Source organism: Sminthopsis crassicaudata, chromosome 4 (genome assembly GCF_048593235.1).
Source record: "Sminthopsis crassicaudata isolate SCR6 chromosome 4, ASM4859323v1, whole genome shotgun sequence".
In the NCBI taxonomy this organism is placed as follows: Eukaryota; Metazoa; Chordata; class Mammalia; order Dasyuromorphia; family Dasyuridae; genus Sminthopsis; species Sminthopsis crassicaudata.
Genome location: NC_133620.1, coordinates 412911063 through 412927127, shown reverse-complemented (window position 1 = coordinate 412927127; position 16065 = coordinate 412911063). Strand labels below are relative to the sequence as shown.

The 16065-nt window shown below is 31.7% G+C and overlaps 1 protein-coding gene and 1 long non-coding RNA gene across 2 annotated transcripts in view; one reads left to right on the top strand and one right to left on the bottom strand.

The window, feature by feature from the left end:
* DPYD (dihydropyrimidine dehydrogenase) overlaps window positions 1-16065 on the top strand; it is a 956758-nt gene that overhangs the window by 46162 nt on the left and 894531 nt on the right. The window lies entirely within an intron of this gene.
* Window positions 8085-16065, bottom strand: part of LOC141539677 (uncharacterized) — a 45831-nt gene continuing 37850 nt past the window's right edge. Inside the window, exons 3-4 of the long non-coding RNA XR_012481363.1 lie at window positions 9971-10084; window positions 8085-8253 (exon numbers count right to left, since the gene is read on the bottom strand). This is a non-coding gene — a long non-coding RNA (uncharacterized LOC141539677). The remainder of the gene's footprint in view (window positions 8254-9970; window positions 10085-16065) is intronic.

Genomic DNA, 16065 nt, shown 5'->3' with positions numbered 1-16065 from the left:
TCTTTTAGGAAAAAAAATGTAAAACTAAATATGAAATTTTAAGCAGAAAAACAGCAGTTCTTTGTTAAGATTTAAAATATGGAATATACTTAATAATAATAGAGCAAATTTATGTTCACATAATCATTACTTCTATTAATAAAAATATTGATAGAGGGTGAAATGGACACATTGAAGCCTCTGTAGGCAGACTGTTGTCAACAAATATTAAATGGATTTTTTTTTCTGCAGTAACCCCCAAATTCCCACTGATCATTTTTCACAATGAGCACATTTTCATTCATGCTATTTGAAAACATCTTGAATAATAGTTATCCAGATGGATTACAAGAAAATCAACTTTTGAAGACATAATTTCCCATTTGTCTTTTTTCTCCCATAAGCCAAGGAATTGTTTCTAACTTCACATATGGCAAAGGTTTGAATATATTAAAATTAGAAATCACACTTTAATATATTCCTTATTGCACCAGTTTTAGATAGGATCATTCATGGTTAAATCAACTTAATTTAAACTCAATTGAACTACTTAAATATTTTTAATGGATAAGTTATATGAAAAGTGGTGTGGTACCTTTTAACATAAGAGACTCTCTCCTGGAGGCAGGTTAATCCTATCTGTATTAGAAGCCTAGTTAGAATCAAGAGTCAATTAATAAAGGGAAACATTTGTATTCAATTTTCTAAATGGGGACAGAGCAGGAGATTGCTTTTAAAACAAAGGAAATTCCTGTGGAATTTGCTTTTGATAGGAGAAAGGAACACCACGAGTTTTCAAGTAGGTTTTTTTTTTTTTTTTTTTTTTAAATGATTCCTCTTTTCTCCCCACAGAAAAAGGAAAACAAGCAAGGCAAGAAAAACATCTCTTAACCCTGCCCCACCCCTTTATCCCTTGTAAATGAATAATAAGGTTTAGTTAGTTCTTGCTAAAGTAAAGATTATAATTAAAGGATCAATTGAAAAGCTGTTGGAATTTTGACACTTTATAAAACTGGTCAGGTACTTTGGACAACCAGAATTATGGTGGAAACAATCCAAAAAGATCAAATTTAACTTGAAAATAAAGGTCAAGTTCTAAATTTAAATTTTAAAAATTCCACTGGACAAGTACAGAGTTGTTTGACTGAAGTTTATGTGACAAAGATCTATGGGGTTATGCTAACAAAACTTTCATATGAAATAAGAGAAATATGAAACTGATAGGATCATATATTTTACACCCTTATGCTCCAAAAAGTGGAGGTAAGATTCTCTAACCACAATGGAAACAAGTACTCTGCTTACATCTGGATAACGTTTTATTAGGGATGTTAAAAAAAATTGGAAACTGCCCAGAAGAGGCATATCATGTATGTATGTCCTATAAGGCATATCATGTAACAGAAGGCAACCACAGGCTTTGGATTCTCACTATTTTGTGCTAATCAATTCCTTTCCTAGGGCCTCAGTTTTCACAAATGGAAAATAAGGGACCTTAGAATAACTATTTTCTAAACTGCAAATCTTTTAAAATTAAAAAAAAAAAGTGAGATAAGGTAGGTTTGCTTATAGAAGAGAAAGATAAAGGAACATATGATCATTGTTTTTAAACATTTGAAAGGCTGGCATCCTCTAGAAAAGTGGAGAATTAGGACCACTATACTGGGAGAAATTAAGGAGAGAGATTTCAGCACAATGTGAGGAAGAATTTTCTATAATATCTTATATTTTCTATAAGGGAATCAAAAATGGGATTTATATTGAATCAAGAAGTATTCAGCATGCTATCACTGGAAATATTGAAACAGTCACCAAATTGACAAGTGCTTACTATATGCTGGGATTATGATTAGAACTAAGCATCTAGTATCTACCAGGACTATGATAAATGACCAGGGAGACAGACTATTATAGTGAGGATATCAGTACAGGGTAAAAGAGTCTCCTGGATCTAATCCTTTAGTATTTCTATTATGTTGAAAACTCATTTAAAAAGTCTGACAAACTGAATCAAGTCTATCTAAAATGTTAAGGAAACCTTGGTAGTCCAATCTGTGATGGTTAGTGATTGAATATTAGTAAAAACAAAGTACCTTATTCTGTTCCTTTTTCTTTAAATATTACTATGAATTTTCAATCTTTTAAATACAGTCATGATGTTAAATGTTCTATGTGTTCACTTAGCAAATATGTATTGAGAACCCAGAGATACTACCAGGTGCTCAGAATAAATATTAATGAGCCATGTTCTTTGATCTCAAGTAATTTACCATGCACATAGAGAAATTACTAAGGGCATAAATATAATACAAAACCTTTAAGGATTTAGTGCTGGAAGGGATGTTAGAAATCATCTTCTAGGCCTTTCACTTACCTCTTATTTTACTAATATAGAAATGTTAGGGAGTTTAAAGAACTTGCTTATCATGCTGATAAAGATAAACCAAAGAGGAACCTAGATACTTTAACTCTGGATCCTTCTAGCTTTCCATATAAGAAATATAAGTTTTTTTCTTTTATGTTAAATATCTTAATCAACTCTTATACTGTAAACATGTAGTACTTTTGACCTTGATTTCAATTCATTGGAAATACTGTTTTGAGGATTTACTAAGTCCCTTTAGCATTTAGTTCACATTTCCTGAATTTATGAGTGTTAACTTTGAAATTACTTGATATCACTTTGTACCTGCTTATTTATATATGTGTATCTACTTAGTAAAATGTCTTCTTTGAGGACAGTGACATTTTCTTTATTTAACACCTAGCCCAAAAAGTTGCAAAAAGTAGGAAAGTAATAAGTATATGCTGAATGGCTAGGCACTGGGGATAAAAAGATATTTTTAATGCCATAATTCTTACACTCAAGGAATTTTTATTCTATAAGGGAAAGACATGTGGATAAATGAATATTATTGATTACAGTTTATAATATGAATAAAATAAAGATTCAGAAAGGCGCTTTATAAATACTTGGGGTAGAGAACCCTTTTAACTTTGAGCAAATATGGAATATTTTGTGGAAGAGGTCTTGATCAAATTACCCATTTATCTATCTTATGTTTTCCATAATATTCACTTCTAAATATGCCCTTCTTTCATCTCTTAGCAGTAAACCATTCTGTATAATAAAGATTTTTATGAGTAGAAAGAATTTCAGCAAAACCAATATAAAAACTGAATTTGACATAACTGATATTCCACATCAATACTGTCCCTCTCTCCAGAAAGGGCTGAAGGTGAATTTTCTTAATTAAAATAATTAAAGTTTGATTTTTGTGTCTGCCACTTAATAGATATATCTGTGGACAAGTCATTGGCCTTCTTGAACCCTGAGTTTCTTCATCTGTAAAATGAGCATAATTGTGCTTGAATGATCTATCTCACAAGCTTGTGGTAGGTCAAACTTTGTAAAGAGGAATGCATTACATAATTCTGAGCTGTTAGTGTAATGCTATACATTTAATTGATAAGCTTTATATTTCCTCCTAAGCATCTAACCTATGACACAGACTGTGTGATGCTGGGTCACTAACAATCTTTTGTTGTTCTAGGAAATTCTCTAAGATTATAAACTGCAGAAGAGGTGCTGATCTACATTAGGAAAGGGAGATTGCTGATCTACATATTACTAAAGCAATGAACTCACAAATGCAGTTTCTAGGCTTTTCAGAAAAAAATAGATTTTACTGATCTTCTACAAAAACAAAGGGTTATTGTTATAAAACATTGTCTACATATCACTCCTCTCCCTATCATAGAGAACTATCCATTATAATAAAGAATGATTTTAAAGAGATAAAGAAGAGGAAAAAATTAGCAAAACCAATTAACACATCAAAAAAATCTGACACTAATAACATTCTATACCTATGGGTACCTGCTTCTGGAAAAAAAAAAGGCCATTATTTTCTCATATCTCTTTTTAGAGGAACAAACTTGATCTTTGTAATTTCACACTAATCAGGTTACATTTTTTCCCCTAGTGATTATTATTCCATTTACATTGCTATAGTCCTTTTCTATATCTTGTCATTGGACTCAGATGGCTCTGAGGGGGAAAATTCAGAAACCCAGACCTAAATCTAGGGAGATGTGTTCCCTGTATTCATCAGATCATGGAGAATGTCTCAAATGTGAACTCCAACAGCATTTTCTTCAGTAATAATCTGCCCTTTATTTGAAGACAAAGTCCTTGGCTAATGTCTTTCACCTCAAAGCAAAATGCCTAGGTCAGTTCAACAGTATCAGGTTATTCCTAGTACTGATTCAGATAGCTCTTTATGTGAGCACAACCCAGCTGTAAAACTGCTTCTCCTGAGTGAATACTCTGGCCAATATAAAGGAAAGCTTCCCACTGAAATTTATGCTCAAGTTTAATTATGAATATTGTTTATCATTATAAACATTTACAGGTTTTTCCTTTTCAATTGCAGTATTTTGTAACAAAGTAAAACATTTAAGTAAAATTATTAACATTAGTAACCTTATCTGAAACTTCTTGTAACATTTCACACTTGTAATATCCCCTACCTCTCAATTAAGAAATTAAATTAAAAGAAATCTATTTTCTCTACTTGCTGCTCCAACTCATTAAAAAAAAAGAAGAGGAGGGAAGTAAAACTCTTTGCATATTTAAGTAAAACTCCTTAAATGACTGTGCACAATAATATGCACTTTAAATCTGTTATTTCTTTGTAAAGGATAGCAGAGTTTATCATCAGTCCCCTGGAATCACAAGTAGTTTATTATATTGATCATACCTTTCAGCTTTCAAAGTTATTTGTTTTTACAGTGTTATTATTATATAAAGTTTTCCTGATTCTATTTTTCATTCTCGATTAGTTTGTAAAAGTCTTCACAATCGTTCATTTTTTTTAAATATTGCTGTAGGATAAATTGTTCTTTTGTTTTTGCTGACTAGCCATTATAATAGTTAGCAAGTACATAAACATTAATGCATTAAACATGAGCCAGTGACATAGATCATGTAAGTTTTAACATGCCTTTTTAAAAATAATTCATTTCATCATCTCTTATAGCACAATAATTTTCCTATGACAGTCACATGATAACTCATTCAGCTATTCTTTTTTTGTTGTTGTTGCATATTCTCTAAATTTCCAGTGGCTTTTTTTTTTTTTTTTTTGGTTTATTTTTTTTTTTATTTTTCCACAACAAAAAGAACCGTTTTATTAACATAATTTGATTTTTGTGTGTACAAATATATGTGTGTATATATACATGCATACATATGTGTATACATATATATGTATGCGCACACACACACACACACACACACATATATATTTATAAGACTTTCTTTTGTCTTTGATTTCTTAGGGCGAAGCTCAATAGTGATGGAGCAGGGCCAATAGGCATATACTACTGAACAATTATTTTGTGTATAATTCAAAGTTGCTTTTTATAATGGTTGTATCTATTCAGTGTCCACCAACAGAGCTTCTTTTTCTACAGAGCTTCAACATTTGTCATTTTCCTTTTTTGACATCTCTGTCCCTCCGATCAGTGTGAGGTAGAATCTCAAAATCATTTTAATTTGCTTTTCTCTAATCAGTAGTGATTTCAGAACATTGTTTACATATACATACATATATTTGTGCATATCTTTTGCTAGCTATATGAGGGGAGAGAGGAGGAGGGGGGGAAGGGAGTTAGGGGGAGAAGGGAAGGGAAGTTAGTTCTTTCTTAATCTTACAGATTTGAAGGGGGGTAGCTAGGTGGTGCAGTGGATCAGTGGATTGAGTACTAGCTCTGAAGTCAGGAGGACCTGAGTTTAAATGTGGTCTCAGACACTTAACACATCCTAGCTGTGTGACCCTGGGCAAGTCACTTAACCCCAATTGCCTTAGCAAAAAAAAAAAAAAATACAGATTTTGGGTGAAGGATGCTATTTGTACAAAAACTTAAAATCAATCAAAATTATCCAGTTTACATTCTGTGATCCTCTCTATTTTTTTGTTTGGTCATGAACTTTTTTCCTATTCATATACCTCATATACCTGATACAGTCCTATTGACTGTAGATCTTTTTCTCCATTAGAATGTAAACTCCCCTAAAAAGGGAATATGTGACTCTTTGTCTTGCATCCACACACTTAGCACATTGCCCACGAATATAGTAGACACTTAATAAAAGCTTCCTATTGATAGATTAGTGGCCCTAAGTGAACTATTGATCCCTGATGTCTCAAAACAGACAACTAATGTTCAGGAGTCTGAATTCCTTTATGGAGAAAGAAAACCTTGAGGAACAAATACCGAATTTATATACAAGGATATTTAGGAAAGGGACCACAAGAAGATAATGTAAACAGAATGAGAACTACTGTTTATGTGACACTAAAGAAAATATACTATGGGAATAATCAGCTTCATTTACAGTACAGATTGGCTATAGCAACTTCAGAACTAAGGTAGCCCATCATAAGATCACAAACACCTGAAAACTTTCTGAATTATGGAGGCCTATCTTTAATCAGTGACACTAGAAAGGGATTAAAGGCAGCTAGCCTTGGGCTTTGCCTGAGTTGTTGGCAAACTTGAATATTTACTGGCTTCTGTCTCTGCCATTTCCCACACTATTCATCAATTAGACGTGGTAATCCTTGTCTCTTACAGCTGGACTGATGTTTACAAAAGAGCATTGCTTTCACTGCTATGCCAAACACAGAAATAAGCCTTCCCAAATGGTGGAGACTTACTTTAGAAGCAGAGTCTGTGAATGACTGTTTGTAACAAGAGGCATTTCATGGGCTGTGCCAGCCTCAAGAAGTGATGGCAGTGCTCTGAAGTGTAGTATGATGGAAAGAACACTAAATCATGAGTCCGGCGATATGTTTAAACCCCACCTCTGATGCTTACTATCTTTGTTAACTTGGTCAAGTCATATGACTGAACTTCAATTTCCTATCTTAAAAATAAGGGGCTTGGATTATATGCCCCATAAGCCCATTCAAGAACAAATGAACACTGTTGACATTTTCACTACTGTTGATCTGGCCACTCCTATACTGAACAGCTCTTCTGTTTGCATCACTGAAACCTATAATTGCTTATTTTCTTCATATCTATATGATTGCGCTTTACTTATCCTATTTTTTTTTTATTCCTCATCTCCTCTCCTGCTTGCCATGGAGGTCTTTATTTTATTTTATTTTTTGATTGAGGTAGATATGAATTCAGTGTAGCAGAGTGCAAAGTGGTGGGTAAGAATGTTGAGAAGTCTTTCTTTCTTATCACTTTATTACCCTCCTATTAATTATTTTTACCTAGAAACATTTGAAATCCTCAAGAGTTTAAAGGTCTCAAAAGTTCTGTTTCTTAAAGAAACTCTTTTTCCTGGAGTCTTTTCTTTTTAGTGTCACAGTATATTTCAAATCTTTGAACTACTAAATTGTGGTACAGAATTAACTGATTTCTTGAAAGTTCTACACACTGGAGAATGTAGGACATCACAATATGAAACAGAGTTCAAAGTTTTGGCTCTAAAAAACAAGAAGAAAAATTATTTTCCACTACTTGATGATGATAATGTTAACAATGTCAGTTAAAGCAGACTGCAAAACAGTGCTGTTTTGTTAACTCATTTATTGTTTTTAGTAAGCAAAAATCTATGTGACCTTAAATGTTATGAAGTAGCTAATAATTATGTAATCCAAAGGTTATGTTACTCCTGATAAAAACCAAACTATGTTACCCTGTTTGTTCTTCCACTGAATAGAATGGAACACCAAGAACAAAATAGAATTTGCTTTATTTGTGCTATCAGCAATGACTAAGTTAATTTTTAGTAGTTTTTGTGCTTATTTGCATGAAATCAGTTTTAATAGGAAACAAATATCAACAATAATAACCTCTTATTGAGAATTTTAAATAAGGAAACAATTCTAGTGGGTAATTTCTTCCATGATAACTCTGTCTAATCTGTTTATAGGGGTGTTCCAAAAGTCTAAGTGCAATTTGACATGAGACAATTACTCTTACAACTTAGTCACAATATACCTTCCAACCAGGCATCCATTTGCACAACCATTGCCCAGGAGTAATTTTTTTTTAAGAAGAATAAAGATATAAATCATGAGTTCTGTTAAAAAGGTATTTAATATAAAAATAAAGGTAGCTTTCATAAAAGTAATGAAATTTTTAAATGGTAAAATTGTATTTGTGTAAAAAAAAATCACATATTCATATTTATTTGTTTTCTGAATATATCTTCATAAGTATTCACAGGTGTTAAACTATTTTCAGTTCCTGTAATGAAAACATACAAATGATAGAAAATTACCATGTATATATTATTGTTTTCCCATTTTAATTGTTCAACACAAGATTGATAGTTAATGTTCATCTATTTGGTGATATTATCATGTAATAAAACTAAAATGAAGCAACACTATAAAACTTTCTTTATATATTTTGTAGTTCTTTGTTAAGAAAATTAGCACAATATATATTTAACCTTACTTAAATAATACTTTTTACAGCTTATATGTAGAGTTCTAGTAATACTACGATTTCAGAGCCAGAATTAATTAATTAACAATTGGTTGGGACCTGATATGTGTTCAGTACTCATTGCTGATGATATGATGGGCTACAAAGAAAAGTATACCATCTTGGTCAGAGTACTTATACTCTACTTAGGGAGACAAAGTTAAATTCATTAATTAGAAAATAATTTCTTAGAATGAGTCAGATTGTTGTAAAAGTTCAGGGAAGGAAGAGAGCTGGGCAGTTAGAAAAGGAAATTGAGTCTTGAGAGTATATGGGGAAAATGCTAATATACAGTTTGAAGTAAATGAGTAGACCTTTTAATTAAAACTCTTGTAAATATATCTCGATCTGACCAAAGAGTGTGTCTTCCCCAAAGATAAAAATAACCACATTCACTTAAAATCAAGTACTAGATAAGGCTCTAAGAAATACTGCCTCTTGTAGTTTCTTGGTATATGATATATCTCTTGTAACTTTCCATTATTCTAAGATGTTACCATGTCTTCTCCTCTTACCACGGATTTGAGCATTCCAGTTTTGTAAGACCTAACAAAATGTATACTTTATTGGAAAACCTTCTCAGCTTGGTGTTTAATCTTTGAGTATTATTGTGGCCAAACATATTTCATTACTCTATGAACAAATTGCCAGTGTACTTCTTTGAAATCAGCTAAGCTGGTTGTTAAATGAGAGACATGAAATCCATCACCAAAGTACTTTCAACGGCTCTCCTACACTCCTTAGGATATCTTAGTGCTTGAATTCTTTTGGAAGAAACTTCAAGAACTCAGGTTTTCCTAGTTTTTGACTAGGACAACTGAGTAGAATTTTGCAGGGGTTATATTCCCATGGGTAATAGATATGTTTAAGGGCAATAAATATTTATTTGTATCTATAGCTCTTTAATACCTAATGTGTTATACTTAGTAGATGCTCAAAATTATCTAATTGAATTTTATGCACATGTGGGACACACTGAGATACGAATCCTCATTGGTTCAATGATATGACATCAAGTGCTAATGATTTAAAACTTCAATAATTATAAATTGATTATTTGTTCAATCTGCCACAGTTCTAACAAATCTGAGGAATAAAGGATATTTGTTTTTCATTGAGGCAATTGGGGTTGTGACTCACCCAGGGCCTTAGAGCCAGGAAGTGTTAAATGTCTGAGGTCAGATTTGAACTCAGAGCATCAGCTCTGAAATCAGGAGGACCTATCTACTATACCAACTAGCTGCCTCAATAAAGGAAAATTTTAAGGAAAAAAGTATAATTTTGTGGAAGGGAAACCCATAGCAAGGCAAAGAAATATACATTTCAAGGCTTTGAGTATATTAAAAAGGATAGTCTGTGAACCTTTGCTTTGATTCTTCTTTCATACTATCACTACCAATTTGAAGAGAACTGAGGATTGTGATGATACTGAAATAATTAGGTTATCATCTGCAAGGTTCTACAGGACTCTCACCCTCATTTTTCCTTTTGAAGCAAGAGGGTCATCCTCTCTGATTTGAACTGGTTTCTGCGATGACAAGTAGTTTTGTGATAGGGCAGAAGGGAGGAAGATACATCCCAATTAATCCTACAGAAAAATGAAAATTAGGTAAGGAGGATTTAGAAGTATGTCAGTAATAGATTAAGAAAGAACTAAAGAAACTTCCTCTTTATGGAAAAATAAGAGTAAGAAGACTGATTCCAAGAGACATTTAATATGAATAGACTTTGAGGCAGCAGAAACCTAGATTCAAGCCCAACCTACTAAACCATACAACTTTGTCTCTTGACTGAACTGAACCTCATTTTCCTCATCTTAAAGAAATGGGAATAATGAGGTCTATCTTGCTTACATTTATCATAGGGTTAATGTGAGGATCAAATGAAATAATGAATGCATAGCTATTTTTAAATCTTACAGTGCTATATAAATATCAAGTATTATAATCTAAGAAATGGGTGGTCATACAAATTAGGAAGAGAAGAAAGAAAGAAGGAATAAAAGAAAAGCAAGGAAATATATAAATGGGAGTAAGTTGAGAAGCAATACAGTGAAAAACCAGTTAAGTTATGCAGTGAATAGAGTGTCTGGTCTGGAGTCAGAAAGACCTGAGTTTAAATTAGGCTTCAGACATTGCCAGTGTAAGCCAGGGCAAGTCACTTTAACCCTACTTATTTCAGTTTCCTCATCTTAAAATGAGCTGGAGAAGAAAATGGCAAAACAGTCCAGTATCTTTGGTAAGAAAACTCCAAAAAAGATCACAAAGAATTAGACACTACAGAAACCACTAAAGAACAACAATAAGGAGAATTGGAAATCATGCTACTTGAGGAAGAAAGGATTATTAGGGAAAAAATCTCATTTAATTTAGAAATATATTTATAGAGCCTTACATCTAACAGTCAGTTCTAAGAAGAGTACTGATTGATTGAATGGGTAACACTAATTTACAATTAAAATCCTTAAAGAGCAAAGTGAAATGTTATATTGAGTTCAAATACGCTGCATTTTGATATGATGCAAAATTTTTGTTTTTTAGAAAAGAGATATTTCATTTAAGTGCTCTTCTACTCTTGGAAAAGCTTCAACAGTCTCAACAGTATTTGTTCCAAAGTTATCATGGTATTTCAAACATGGTAGCTGAAGCCTAAACTTCAGAGCATTGTGTAGCAAAGGCCATGTTTATGTCCAGGTTGGGCTGTACTTTGTGCTAACTGTTTAATTCTATTTTATAAGGGTGTAAAAATTCTTTCCCCCACAGCATCTTTATCAATCTGTTTTAACACTCCAAATGCCTCCTAGAATGGTGCTAACAGACAAAGGAGTGACACAACAGAGCTCTGATTTAGATACTGTACTTGGCTCTGGCCCCTTTTCTGTCATTGTATGTGCCAAATAAGATTCATGGAATTATATTTTATGAAATTCCACTTTTCTGCCTCTGACACTGCCACAGTATGATATTTGCACTGCTTTGCTGAAGAATTAGCAGAAGCAACACATAACAGATCTTTGGGTTTAAAAGATACCAACCTTACCTTCTCCCTGAAGTAAGTTAGACATTGAAGAAGCTAAGAGGGTTATTGTGACTCTCTAACTGCCAAATTTAATCAAAAGGAGCATCTTATATTACACCACATGGTTCTAGTAATTTTTAGGAACAGATATAATTTAAAGGAAATCAGTGTTCTTATGGTAGATGTCCATTTTATCATGGGAATTGCCATATCCAACATACTCTACTGAATATATATGTTTGGAGATGAGAGAACTGATTTTTTTGAATAGTCACAACAAAAAATACAAAACATACCAACAACTATAATTTGCAGCCTCTGTATTTGGTCAAGAATCCTAGATATTGATTATGTTGGATATTAGTTTTAAAAAGTCTTACTTTGGAATTTTTTAATAAAACACTCAAGCTTGCCATGAACTGAATTTTTATTCTACATCACTTTTCATTTGGGACATTATTAAGTAAAATCCATAGCCTTTCTTCCCAATTCAATTTATTTTTACCCAAGATTCATTGAATCATACTGCTTTTTGTGAAAAGGTTAATCCAATATTTTATGTTTAGATACATATTTTTACCTGTGCTATGTGAAAGAAAAGCTTTTGTGATAAGCAGCCAATAAATTGCATTCAGAATGTTGATTCTCCAAAGTTACATTGCTATGCTGACATAGATAAATATAATCATTTATTACAATATATGAATTGTGGCAATGAAAAATGAAACTCAAAAATCTTGCATACTTGTCAGTCAGCTTATACACATTATATTCTGGTCAGAATAGCTGCCTTTTTAAATACTTGGAAAATTTCAACAAACAATTTAAATTAACATATGAAACAATGATTCAGAACTGAATATCTATATAACAAGAAGGACTCCATTTACTTAGGAAAAATGTTTTCATTTTTTTCACTAAATATATATATATACATGCATTTGTTTTCGTCAATGGATTATTTGGACATTATTTCCTCAATATGGGGTATTTTATTATTTAAATATAATTCCAGTGTATTTAATAGAAACACTTTTATGTGGTCAAATTTATGGTAGAAATTTCTCTTCCTTTCATGGTAGTTTAACAAAAATAAAATGATTAAAAGCATCTATAAAATACAGGCTATATTAAAATTATTGTTAAAGATGACCAAAGGACCCAAGACCCCTGGTGAAGAAATCCCTCCTGGTTATGTATATCAACAGCTATAATATATAAGGATAGAGAACTGAGTTGGGAACTGAAAAGTTAAGCAACTTATTTATGATCATACATCTCATAATTTCTCATACAGAGAGAGAGAATTTGAACCCATCATCCTGACTCCAAGTATGGCACAATATTCACTATATCTTTAGGTTGTATCATAGTTACAAGCAAGTCATTTGAATAGATGAGAAACTGGTTGTTTTTATTTTTTATACTTTTAATTTTTTAAAAAAATCTTCCTCTTTATTTCTAATTGAGACAAAAGATAAAAAAATCATTTTTTAAAAAATATGCATAGTTAAGCAAAACCATTTCTTGCATTGGCTGTGTCTAGAAAATATAGGTCTCATTTATTCTGAGTTCTTTATCAAATATTAATTAATTTTGGGTTCTATTTTATATCTATTGGGTTTGTAGATTTAAAAAAGAAAGAAAGAAAAGACAAGTGTTAAAGAACAGAAAAAATGACCCATTAAAACAATAAAATCTTGGGAGCAAGGTATGTCTATATGACATGGTCACCTGTAGTTCAAAAAGTAATGTTAGCAGATGGTGAAGAATGATTTGTATTAGTGAGAGAGTTACGATAGGGAGACTAGTTAGGAGACTGTTGCTGAAATACAGAACGAGTTAGGACCTGAATTAAAGTAGAGTCTATGTAGGTGAAAAGATGTACAGGACAGATATGAAGGTAGAAAGAATGAGAATTGTTGAGACTGGATGTGTGGCTTTATTGAGAGTAGAAAGTCAAGTTTAAACAGGATCTGTGGGTCTGAGCGACAGAAAGCATGTTAGCTCCCTTGATAATAATAGGACAGTTTAGAAAAGAAAAATATTTTTTTGGGGGGAGGGATATGAGTTTTATTTGGGACATGTTGAGTTTGAAAGACCTATGGAATATCTAGTCAAGATGTCTGAAAGTCATTAATGAATTTTGATTGTAGCTCAAGAGAGAATATGAAGAAGAAGGATGTATAAGTTTGGGAAATATGCACATAAAAATAATAAATGAGAGCTGAGGAGATCAAGTGGCTAGATGGAGACTAATATAATAATCGTATTTCAAGATTTAAAAGTGGAGCGAATTAAAATGCCTTTAATTCAAGAAGCTTGTCTTGAATTTGAGGATTTACAACTAAACAATCTCAATTTTTTGTTTTGTTTTTGGATTTCTTAACTATTTATAAATGTTTTTTTTTTTTTTTTTTTTTAGATTTCCACTTGTCTGTATTTAACTATGTTTAACTAAGCCTTTCTTAAGAAGACAGATTCCAAGCCTTTTGGAATTATGAGATATGGAGGAGAATATTAATATTACATTTATTTATTTTCCTACATATTCATTGCTCTAGGATAAAAACAAAACAAAACAAAACATCTCTTAGATCTCTGATCTTACAATAAATGACAAACATCAAACTTGTCCATCCATTTTTTCATTTGTTCCTTCCTTGTAATTGTGAATTATATTTATATATTAATTCTAGAACACATTATATACTTTGTTTGGAATTCCACAAGTTGGAATTTGGAACTCTGTTTCTGTTGCTGAATTCCAACAGGAATAAACATATGGGTATGCTCCTTTTGTTGGTTTATCCCACCATTTGTTCCATATATGGGACCACATGGTGTCATACCCAATGGAATACATCTGTTGCAATACATTCCTAGAAATTTGTAACTTTTTTAGAGTATAATTTAAATATTTATAATATTCATGGCCAAAATCCTATATTGAACTCTGGAAATGAATTTTAAAGTAACTTTTTATAGCAATACTATAGTTATACGAATCATTAGTATATAGATTCGTAATTTTTTTTTTTTTTTTATCAAAAGCTGCTTATGTGGAGAAGGAAGCAATGACTGCACCAACATTATTAGATGACAAGGATTTGTGTGTTACTTTTTGATGAGAGAATATGCTTTATTACATTCATATTTTAAAAGGATTCTTAGTTTCCACATAAATATGAATTATACAAGCATTTCAGAGGGAGATTTTTATTTTCATTTGGAAAATTAATGTTCTTCATATTCCATAAAAGGGATTGAATGTAACACAGAAGTCACAATATTAGATGTTTATGTAAAGTTAAGAAAGAAATAAAAAAGAAAAATATCTTAAAATTCAAGTGTATAAATCCTATCAGATAGCTATGCTCCATTGGCATCAAGTTTTACATATAGCCCATATAATTAGGATCTTATAAGCATGTTAAAATAAATGATGTATATCTGCAAACATAAAATTATCCAGGAACTTAAGGGCCATATAGTCAGACCCTACTGAGCCACAAGTATTATTGCAGATAGTGAATAAGAAAAAAATAGTAAAAGGAAAATAACATAAAACCAAGTTTTTCTAAAATATATTTTCTAGAGACTGTAGAAAACATTTTAAAATTGCGAAAAAGTATAAAATAATGGGAAAAAAAAACAACTGGTATTGCTACTCCCTTAGTACACATTTAATAAATATTCTCATAAATAAATGACTAATAATTGAATATTATTACTTGTCACTAATCTCTCACATTTGTCTTATTCTATGAATGTCATGTAAGTATATTATACACATGTATAGTATATGTATATTTACATATATATTATATTACATGTTGAATAAGATATATTACTTTCCTGTTCCTTAAATTATCATGTATTCTTATCCAAGTGAGTATGTGTGGGATCTATCTTGTGGCAATTAGTGAGAGAAAGGGCCACCATAACCCTTTCTTTTCCCTTTAGCAACACACAGTTTCTCAAATGATATAATAATTGGCCACAGTAGTTCATTTAACCTTCTTTCTATATAAAGGGGCTGCCATTTCCCAAAGTTAGCATTTCATCTGCTACCTCCATACTTTTGTAGAGTACTAAGTCTTCTATGCCTGGAATATAATTCATTTTCCCTTTTGCCTCTTAAAATCTCTGGATTTCTTCTAGGCTCATTTGAGCTCATGGGTCTACTAATTGATAACATGCTAATTGTAATTAAATAATGAGATATAGAATTATCCATTCACGTTTATTTCCTCCATAGAATATCAGCTTCTTGAGGGTAGGGATTGGCTTTTAAATAATGCATGCTGCAAATAGATTAGAATGAAAATTATCATGTGATTGGGAATTTCATGATAAAGGGCCCAGTTTCTGGGCTATTTCCAGTCACCAAGTAGAATTAAATGTAATGCAGAAATATCATTATTTATTAGGTCAGATTTATAACACTGATGAGGCAAGTGGATATAAAATTTAGAGACAGAGGAAAATCAAAATAGTGTAGGAAGATGTTTGTTTTACATTTTTTGAGGTTAAGGCCTTTGTATTATT